This window comes from Fukomys damarensis, unplaced genomic scaffold, assembly GCF_012274545.1.
Source record: "Fukomys damarensis isolate Sample0158 unplaced genomic scaffold, DMR_v1.0_HiC HiC_scaffold_6, whole genome shotgun sequence".
Taxonomy (NCBI): domain Eukaryota; kingdom Metazoa; phylum Chordata; class Mammalia; order Rodentia; family Bathyergidae; genus Fukomys; species Fukomys damarensis.
In genome coordinates, this window is record NW_022900918.1 from 8,392,514 (window position 1) to 8,403,973 (window position 11,460).

Below are 11,460 nucleotides of genomic sequence, written 5' to 3' on the forward strand. Positions count from 1 at the left end.
ATGTATTGGCCATGCTGAATTATAATAATCATTGTTTATACTTTTAGATTTGTAACTATAAATAGATAAGCTAGTTGTGACTTTTCATCAATTTTTTATGTAAGTCATAAAAATATTATCTTTAATTATTTAAACTACTTTGAGTAACATTTTTAATACTAAAGACATATAACCCAATATAATTCAGGAGAGAAAGGAGCTGTAAGCTGCTAGATGGGATCTGTGTTTATTTTCCTTTTTTTAAGAATCACTGTTGTAATAACTTTATCTTGCATTTTACAGAAGTCTATGAACAATTTTATTTAAAAAAAAAAAACACCTCCTTACCCCATCGTGTTTCTCTGACAGTTGTTAAAGTAGGCAATAAATATGTCAACAGTTTGAGCATCGGCAAGGATTTCAGATCAACCAACCACTCGCCAAAGAACTTGGCAGGTTTTCTATCTTGTTTTTAATACAATGATATATCCACTCTGATGATAAACCTGTCCAGCCAATTCCTCGGAACAGACTTTGCAAAATCAGTGGTGATTAGCAAATTAGTTTGCTTTGGCATGGAGCTGTGCTCGTTTGCCTGTGAAGGCCCGAAAGCCAGTTTTAATACTGGCAACAGAGCATCAAGAATGACAAGTTTCATACCGTAAGAAATAGAGCCGGGTGTCCTTCTGCAGAACTGTGTTTGGTGATAGGCACGTGTGACAAGTGACATACTCCTTGATATATTTTAAGACATTTTCTGTCTGTTTCTGTTGGAATCTTCCTTTGATTACAAGTTGCTTATTACCATCTATAGAAACACTTGTACGCCATTCTGCCAATAAAAATGCAAGGAGATGTTTGGGCTGATGATGTAATAGTTTACAGATATCTGTAAAATTGACAAAAGAAGTTTTCTTGGTTCCTACTCAAATAACCTATGGAGGTTTTATGACAAATTTTCTTTTCTCTCCAGCAGTTGTATCTGGATTCTTCTCTCTCATGATGAGGAACACTCGATTCAGTATCTCTTCATATGTGTAGTCTCAGCCTGCCCAGGCATGGCCTGTCTGGTTACTGAAAGAGACACCATCATCATTTTGCTGTCTTCATCTTCTAAAGCTTCTTCTTTTTCTAGTATTTCATCCTCATCTGGGAACTTGACATTGTTCTTTTTCTTCTTTTTATTTCCAAGCGTGATATCAAGGTCATCCTCTGGCTCAGCTGGCTCTTGAATTATCACTTTCAATCTTCCGATCCTCTATACCCTCTTCAGCTTCATCAGTATCAAATATCTTTTGGGGTTTTTCTCTTTTTCTTTTGATTAAAGAAATTCAAGTAATCTAGATCATCAGAATCATCTTTCTTCCTACTCTCCTCCTTATCAGCTTCCACATCTTTGTCCTCAGCTGGTTCTGGCTCCTCTTCTTTTGTTTCTGGGGGCTAGGTTTCTTTGTCTGGGCATCCCCTTCCTCATCTAACATAAAGGGCTTCTTCTTCTCTTTTTGTTCTTGCTCATAGTAGGATCAAAAGTCATCTTGTCCCAGGACATGGCTGCAGCTTGAGTTGGCTTGGCACATAATTATTGTAACCTTCGTCAACCTTCTCACTGACAATGTAGAAGGGTTCCTTTTATTCCACATCCGTGTTAACATTTTGGATTGTGTGTTCTTCGTGAAAGCTATTTTTACTGGAATAAGATGAAAGCTCTGGATTATAATTGCATTTCCCTAACAGCTAAAAATGTTGAACAAACTTTTTATGTATTTATTAGCCACTTGTGTTTCTTCTTGTGAGAAATGTCTACGCCTTTCATTTTCTCTTTATTGTTTGGGTAATTTGTTTTGGGGGGATCATTGTCTTTGTGTCCTTTATATATTTAGGTATTATTCCTCTATCAGAAGAGTAGCTGAAAATTTTTTCCCATTAAATAGATTGTCTCTTCACTTTGTTTGCTTTGCTGTACAGGAATTTTTTTCATTTAATCATAGTTGTTGATTCTTGATGATGGTATTTTCTGTTATTGGAGTTCTGTTCGGGAAATCCTTGCCTATGATTATATTTTCAAATGTTTTCTAATTTTATCTTACAATAGTTTCAGTGTTTCTGATTTTTATATCTAGATATTTCATCCACTTTGGCTTTAGAACAGGGTGAAAGAAGTAAATCTAATTTTATGCTTCTGCACAAGGATAACCAGATTGTCCAGCACAGTTTGTTAAAAGAGATTGTCTTTTCTCCAATGCATGTTTTTAGCGATTTGACTAAAAGTGCATAGGGAATGTTTCTGTGCTTTCTGTTCTATTCCACTGGCCTACATCTTTATTGTTGTGCCAATACCATGTTGTTTTTGTCCATGTAGCTTCACTGTATAACTTAAATTTAGAATTGTATTGCCTTCTTTGCTTTCCTGCTCAGGATTGTTTTGGTTACTTTGGGTCTCTCTGGTTCCATACAAATTTTAGGATTCTTTTCTAAATTTGTTAAGAATGTCCTTAGTACTCTGATAGGAACTGCATTAAAGCTATATATTGCTTTTCGGGGTTATAGCTATTTTGGCAATATTGTTCCTGCCTAATCAAGAATAGGAGATCTCTTTCCATTTTCTAGTGTCCTTTTCAATCTTTTTCTTCAGAGTTTTGTAGTTTTCAATACAGACATGTTTTATCTAGATGATTAGACTGATTCTTAGTCATTTAATTTTTTGACACAGTTGTGAATGGAACTGTTTTCCTAAATTTCTTTCTTGGTAGATTCACTATTGGTGTATAGAATGATTTTTGTGTATTACTTTTACATTCTACCTCTTAATTAAATTCATTTATTAGTTTTAAGATCTTCTGATGTACTTTTGGGACTTCTATGCAAAGGATCATATCATTTGCAAATAAAGATGATTTTATTTTTGCTTCCCTATTCACATAATTTATATTTCTTTATCTTGCCTAATTACTTTGCCTAAAATTTCAAGTACTGAATTAAGGAGGATTGATGAGAGTGGCCAGACTTTTCTTGTTCCTAATTTTAAAGAAAATAATACACTCGAGTAATCAGTAAGTCAGAGAAGAAATCAGGGAGAAATTTAAAAACTCCTGGAATCAAACAATGGCAGTACGTTGTATCATAATCCGTGTCCATACCTCACCAGACACATGAGAAAAAAGGTGTATATTGTTGGATGAGTAGAGTCAGGCATCTAGACCCTAAAGCAGTGAAGCTATGTTTTGGGGCACAAATGTTGTGATCCTGTATCAGTCAAAAACTTATATACAAATATCTTTCCATAGGAAGAGCACATGATGAGGCAGAAAGGGCAGCACTCTTTATCTATGGAGGACCATCAGGCAAAAATTCATGATGATCTCTTTTGCAGTGATAAAAGTGGCATGAAGTTGTAAAAGCTGAGTTCCACTAATGCTATTCCCAGAGGTTGTGCCACACATTTAGCTGTGGCTGTGAAGAAATGTAGGTGTATCTTGGGAAAAATTACTCTTATAGCAAGCACTGTACACAATATATCAATGTCACAGTTAACATCAGAACCTGCTTATTTTTGACATCCCCTTCCACATCTTTCCTGCATGATTGAATAGTTCAAGGGTAGTGGTATCTATATCAGTGTATCAGGGTCAATCTCTATCCATCTAAACTGAAGAAGGGGTTTGTCTTTGTTGGCTAATCCACACTGGACCACATGAGAAAAATCAGACACACTGCTCTGTTTTGTATTTATCAGAATGGGAAATCTATAACAAGGATATTATAATTGTAGTTGACTAATAAAATCCATATTTTATTTTAAAATATTGTCTTTATTTAAAAACATGGTTGATTCATCTACGATAAATTGTTTCCTTGACAAGATTGTGATTTCCCGATATAAAAGTAGTCCTATCAATGACTAGGTAAAACTGTGATACAAAGGCTTTATCCACTTAAATTCGAAAATTTTCTATACGGCCATCACCACTGTCTTCTTCTGAGACTCTTGCATTTATGTCTGATTTACTGAAGAAAAAAGTGAACCATGAAGAAATAAGCATCATACTTAGGGGTATAGAGATAGAAAGTCGAGAAAATGAGATTTTAATCACGATGGTTCAATTTCAAGATCATGTACTCCTCATCTACACCGCAGTTTTTTCCCTCTCTTCCACATCTTTCTGGAGGGGAAGAGGTAAAGAAAGTAGAGTGGGTAATGGAGTACAGACAAGCAGGAAGGTAGAATGGATTTTAGAGATTAGCTAGCACTTTCATTTATATAAGATGCTTTGGAGACCAAAATATAAAATAATTTTCCCCAAAACATGCAACGAATTAAAAGCAAAGCTCTTCACATTATGTAGCCTAGCCTTCCCATATAATATTGAATATATTATAAAAGTTCAGGAATATTCAATTTATAAAATGAAAGTGCATTGATTCAGGCTGCAAATCATGAAGAATAAAATGAATTCCTTTCACCAAATTAGACAGCACTGGGACTAGATGATGGCCACTGCAGCACAAAAGATAAAAGGGATTTATGCTTTGTACTTTACTGCTTTACACAGTTGGTAGTAAACATATGCAAGTCATTACCTTGGAAGGTTATATAGTCTGGAAATATAAATAGGCTCAGGAAAAGCTTAGATAAATTCACGAATGAAATTTATAATGGGTTACGAAAAGGAAGTTAGGGATCACAGACTCCCCGAGGTTTGGGTGTAGAGGGCGACTACCATGCTTTCCTGAGAAAACATCAAAGAAACTGTGCTGAGTTTTGAGACTTGATGTGACTTGAAATGACAGTTACATTCTCATATTCTTTATATAAGATTCTCTGATCCATGCAGCTCTACTCATCTAAAGATATGATTAGACTTCTTCATTCATTTTAGAAACTTTAAAAAATAACTCTTTCTCCATTTACAAACTAGCAAAGGAATTTCTTTGACAGATCTTCATAATATTTAAATTTTGTTTTTCCACTAATATATTTATATCTTTCCCCTTTTACCCACTTCAGGTCTCTTAAAAACTTGCTCTCTGTTGCCCTTTTATCTTTATTGTTACTCTCTAATTCCCTTTCATCTCCTTTTAACCTTTTGCTTTCGATCTTTTTTTGAACTTCCTTTAAATTTTGCATTATGATAAAGGAGATATACATCAGTAATTTGTTTTTTTACTGAATCTTGTATTCTCTTTTGTAAAATAAGAATTTGACCCATTCAAATCTCAAAAGAAGTAAAAGAACCTGTAAATTCCTACTACTATAAAACAAATACAAGAAAACCAAAGCAAGCATATACGCCAGACCCTCGCGAAAATGTACAGCTTCTATTAAGAGTTTATAAAATATGTTGTAAAAGCAACAGATCTGAAGTAAAAGTTATATTAAGAGATGTTTGGAGTAAATACTTAAATAATGTGTCATTTTGTTTATTTAGAAAGAGACATTCAGAAGATGAAATTGATCTAATGCTATTTCTGCTAGCACAGTAAGTAAGTGAGAACTATTTTGCTTTTGCATGGGAATTGCTGCTCTGAGGATGCTTTGCTTTGTTGCCAAAATATGTTAACAATTTAAAGTGCATATGAGACTAAAGTTATTTACTGTAACTTTTAAAATAAAATGTTATAATGATTTCTGGCATATTAATTTCTAGAATGTATACTGAAAGTCATATTTTCTGCCTAGATTATTTTTTATGATGTATATACATATAATACATGCTAAAATAATCTGAGGTGAAAAGAAAGCCAAGCTTTGAAAAGGATGTCAATTCAATGGTATTTAAAACCACTTCACCATTTTGTTGGAGCAACTAAAGTTCGATTAATAGGTCATTAATAAAATCAAGTTGTCATTCATTTTACATTTTTACTATATTTTGATGAATTTTTCAAAACTTTTAGCTTTAAAATGACAATGATTCATTGTTTAGCAACACTTACAGCTTAATTTTTATTATACATATTTGCCATTTTGATAGGTATAACAATTACTTTATTATTCAACAAACATTTATTTAGTGTCTATTATATTCTAAGTACCTTTAACTTCAGTTATTATATCAATTAAGTATTAAATTCCAATGACATAATCATTGATCACAACCTCTTGTTTCATTAGCTCTCTTGATTTCCTATAAGTCCTCTTCAGCCATTAGAAAGAACACTTGCACTGTTTCAACCCTGTTGCTCCTTGCTTTGCCAAATTTCAAAAGGAAAAACTCTCTTGAAAATAGGATGCAGATGTGATGCCTAGACATTGGTGATTAGATTCCCCTACAAGACACAGAAACTCAGAAGAACCTCATAGAGAAGGTAGTCCCTGGAATCCATTCTTTGAGTGTGTTGGCAGAGGAATCTAGCTTTTCATAGGATTTCATAGAGCAAGCTCTACAGCTCAGCATCAACAAATGCTGTATACAGGGTCTGTGACAAATCCCAGACAGGAGGATTGCCATTAAAGCCATTCTTCAAAGTAATTTGACTCTTTCTGGTAAAGGAGCCTTCAAAATTGATTTTCTAGCCCAAGAAAAATTTCTGTGAATTTTCTAATAAACTTTAATACATTTCCTGTGTAAAATATTTTTAAAATAATGTTTTGTTCTTCTCTTTCCAATTAAGAATGCAATAAACTAATAAATAACTCAATTGCTTTAAGAGTATCATCAGTATTTGCTAAGTACTGTTTCCCCTCAAACACTGTAGTCTATCAGCTATCTCTTCTTATATTTACTGTGGTAAAATTCTAGGAAATTATTTCAGCATCTGACTTCTCCACTATTCTGCTTAGGTAAATGAGAATGGCTGAAGGAGCTCATTCAATTATTTGCCATTGTTATTTGTTTAAACAAACAAAATAGTGAAAAATTTACAAGTTGTATTGTTGAACAAAGCTAACTGCTGCAAATGTAGATAGCTAGACAGGTGTGTTAAGAGTTGATTGATTAATTTTCTTTATATATGTCCCACCTCTTCCTGGGGGTAACTACAGAGACCAGAATGGAGATTCTCAGGCTTTTTGGCTATTTGGTTCCAGATGTGATTGAAATTCCACCAATTAAATATATTTTTTGAAAACTTTTCAACTTGAGAAAAAAGAAAACTTTGGAGAAATAATCTTTTTTGTTGCAGAAACTTTCTTAATCACAGGAGAGTGAGGTTACAGTATGTTGGAGCTATACATGAAACTAATTCTTCTATCCTATCCAAAAATGTAGTTATGCATAAGTAGTTACCACTGTATAACTAAACTCTAACCAATATTGCATGTTCATATTTGTATCAAACTCAAAATATGTATGGAACGCCGGATGTCTTTAAGCATCTGCAATCATTTTCTTAGGGACTTAAAAAGAAACATCGAGTCCAATTGGTGGTTATTGCTCATGCTTTAATTTCAACTGGAGAAGCTCCACTCTTCTTGCTTATTCTTTAAACTGATTGTCCTATTGTAAAAGAAAAATAAAATATAAAAGTTATTGACACTGTACTTAGTTACAGCAAAATAAATCATTGTTATCATTTGTACCTATATTCTCTCTAAACTTACAGTAAAATGATCATTTAAAATGTATAAACATGGAAACGTGGTAGAGCTCAGTGACAAAGTGGTTGGTTGCTTAGCAACGCACAAGGCCCTAGGTTCACCCCCGCCGTAGTAACAAGACAGAATAAAGGGGGTCTAAACAAATGGCAAATAAATTATTAATTTCTAAAAAATTTCAACACTGTGACAAAGTTAAATAGAAAGATGAATGATAACTAAACCTATTGAATTTAAGAGAAATGACACTTATGCAATAAGATGTAACATCCTAAAAGGAGACAGCAGGTACCTGTGAAAGCAGAGAGTACTGATTAAGTCATAAATAGGAAAGCAAGCCACAAATCTGTGAACAAACCACCACCATAGGTTCTCCTTGGAGTAGTGAAATAACTCCCAGGGGGGGCGGGGAACAAAGGAATGTGGTAACAAGAAAACCAAGCACAGAAGAACACAAGGGTGAGGGACAACATTGAAAACAAAGGCACTAAGGGGAACTGTATATATCAAATTATGGGATCCCCTGCCTTTTATGTCTAATGAATCCTCCAAAAGCTGGAGTTGAAAGTTAGACAAGTCATGCAGACAAGAGATGAAGGATTCCATTTATAAAACCACCAATTCTAAAAGAAAAGACTGACAGATAGTCTATACACAATTCCTTAGTGAAATTTTCCACCTCTTCCTCCTATGGCAAAGTCATTCGATCAAAAAGTCCTATTAATGCATAATCTAGTAATCATCTGTTTAGGTCTGTCCCCTTGATTATGAATTGGCACTTAAAGTTCATTAGAAACTTGAAGAAATTTGTTCATATGAAAGATGGAGGCTGATGGAGACTAAAAGAACTAAGAAAAAGCTAATTCAAGGAGAAAAGGAAAACTATTCTTGCCAACTATAAAGTCTTTGAAAGACAAGAGGTGGTACAGATGTTACATTTAAACAAGAATAGGTATAATGGGGAACAAGGGGTGGTGTCACAAGTTCCAGAAAGAATTCTTGATAATTACAGAATACATTCATAGTAATGCATTGAAAAAAATAAGAGGTTTTAAAGAAAAATTTATGGGAGTTTTCCAAAGTTAATTTTAAACTGATCTTGTTAAAGTAATGGATAAAAAATAAATAAATTCAAAGACAAATGTATGATTTCCATCACCCTACTAAAAAGAAAATGGGGTAATTAGTTGGTAAAATATTGTCAAAAAGGCAAAAATTATCTTTTAATGCACTAAATACTTGTATTGGAAAGATCCTCTGAGTAGTCAGACAAATTAATGAGCCAAAACCTTACTGTTGCATAGCACTGAGAAATACTGGGGCAGTATCAACAAAGGGACTAGTCAAAAAGCTTCTATGATTAAAAAGTGGGGTGGGAGGGACAAAACAAACAAATTACAAACTCTCAGTAATCAAATTGGCACTAAACTCATTAATGGTGACACTGGCAGCTCAAAGACAATGAAAATGCATTTGAAACACCTAGAGAAAATTAGCTCTCATAATGGGAAATTTATTCTCTTCTGAGGGTAAAATATTTTCAAACATGCAGGATTTCAAAACTTATTTCAAAAATGCAGTTTCCAAACAAGTTCTCCTCGTTCAGGCGTACTTTTTTCAAGAAGCTCCCTGAAGATGTGATTCTTCCAGACAAAGCAAAGAGATAAAGGGATTTGCTGGTGAGATAAACTCTGATAAAAATCCTGTTGGTTCATACAGACGACAGCAGTTACAACAGAAGCATCAAGTAGAGGAAGTATGGTGGCCAATGAGGGGCAACTACACAGGATGTCTCCAAATGTGTGCTGAGGCAAAGCAGTGACCCCCAGGCAGCGGTCAAAGATAAAGTCCACTGCAGGAGGATAAATGGAAAGAAAGCCAACTGGACTAAAATCCTGTGTTAGAAAGTGGGTGATAGGGAAATGGAGCACTCCTGGATCACAGTACCACAAACATCCACCCCGAAAGGCCCATCTTGGTAAAGGATTGGACTGAGGGAGAGAGGGAAGGAGCCAGCCAGCCAGCTCTTCAGCGATGGCCGGGCAGACTGAATAGACTCACAGTCCTGCTATTCTCCCCACAGGGCATGTCCAATTCAGGAACTCAAAGAAGCCCAAAATAGAGCAGCGTAGAATTTCATTGCCATACACCCACCCAGCAGCCTCCAGGATAGCACTCCAGTGCAGTAAGCATCAGGATACCAATGAAAGAGGTTTTCCTAACTAAAACAATGAAGGGGGGAAGGAGGAAGAACAGGAGGAGGAGAAGGAAGGGAAGAGGAAAAGGAACAGGAGAGAAGGAGAGAGTGGGTGAGGGGAGGCAATGAGGAGGAGATGATGAAGAAGAAGAAGCAACAGTGGCAGCCTCTTGCTCCTCCCACGTAGACGTATTATCCATGTCACATTCAAGGCTCTCCCAGGAGTCTGAGGTGGCCTCCCACAGGGGAACACCCTCCTCCACAACTCCTAGGTGAGATGAGGCGAAGGAAGGGAAAACTGGCTCAGTGAGGATTAGGAAGAACAGAATCTCGGAATGCCTGAGCCAAGACTGGAGAGACCTAGAGCCTTCCCGCTGTTTCCATGGGCACTGGCTGAAGCGGGCTTCTGCCATCAGAGAGATGGGAATGGATTTTTTTTCTATTCTCTATTATCATGTTTTTTTTTTTTTTTTGGCTTTGTACTTTTTAAAACTGGTATTCCTTGGTTATTATACTTTAAATTTCAAGGGTTCATTCTCTGACATGCTCCCTCTTTCAGTGTTTCTTCTTCTATCTTTCCACTCTCTACCACCTGTATTCTTTCTGCTTCTCTATTCCTCATAATCTTGCATCCTTACATTCCCCTTCCTCCTCTCCATTTAAGGCAGTGGTGGCGAACCTATGGCACATGTGTTATTTTTCTTTTTAAAACAAAAGATGCTAATGTATGAATTGTTTTTTCTAAATTAAAACCTCAGCATTTTTACTCAGTAAGAACCTCAGTATTTAACACCTCACAGTGTTGGCATTTTGAGATAAATAAGTGGATTTTGGTAGCAGTTTGGGCACTCATCTCTAAAAGGTTCACCATCTCTGACCTAAGGACATAAATACAAGAAAGAACTGTATAAGTGCTTTTAAGAATAAGAATTAACCAGTGATATAAATTAAACAGCACCATTTAATGGAATATCAGGTTAATACTTCACAAAATTGGGCTCAGAGGAGCCAAACAAAATTACCTAAAAACATACTAATAGGCAACAATGAACTCACACCCTCCCTAACTCTCTAAATGCATTTCCATCTGAATGCTGAACAAACCACTAAGGGGATGAAATTGATGCAACACTAAACACTAAGAAAAGCCCAAGATTTAATGGATTCATTGGTGAATTCTGTAGGATGTAATGACAAAACCCTTTGATGTCTTTAATGAAACTGAAAGAGGCAAACATCCAAACTCATTACTGGAATCTAGCATTACCTTGTTCCTAAAACCAGAAAGGACCCACTTAGAAAAGAAAACTACAGGACAATCTCTTTAATGAACAAAATGCAAAAATCTTCAACAAGAAACTGACAAGAAAATGCAACAAGTCATAAAAATATTATATACAATTATCCAATGGCTCCATCCCAGGAATGCAAGGATGGTTCAACATAAAAAAATCAATAAATGTTGTATATCACATAAAGATAATCAAGTACAAAAATCACTTTATCATCCCAATAGAAAAAGAAAAAGCTTTTAACGAAAATCTAACAACCTTTCTTGAAGATTATAGGTATTTATATCTCAATCTGATAAAAGACATTTATGACAAACCTTCTGCTGACATAACATTAAATGGGGAAAACACTGAAAGTTCACCCTCTAAAACTGGGAACAAGACAAAGATATCGACTGTCATCACTTCTGTTCAACATAGAATTTGAAACATTAGCAAGAGTGATTAGGATAGCAATA

The 11,460-nt window shown here is 35.1% G+C and overlaps 1 pseudogene; it reads right to left on the reverse strand.

The window, feature by feature from the left end:
• Positions 1 to 539: 539 nt before the first annotated feature.
• LOC104852992 lies at positions 540 to 1,528 on the reverse strand (annotated as a pseudogene).
• Positions 1,529 to 11,460: the final 9,932 nt, after the last annotated feature.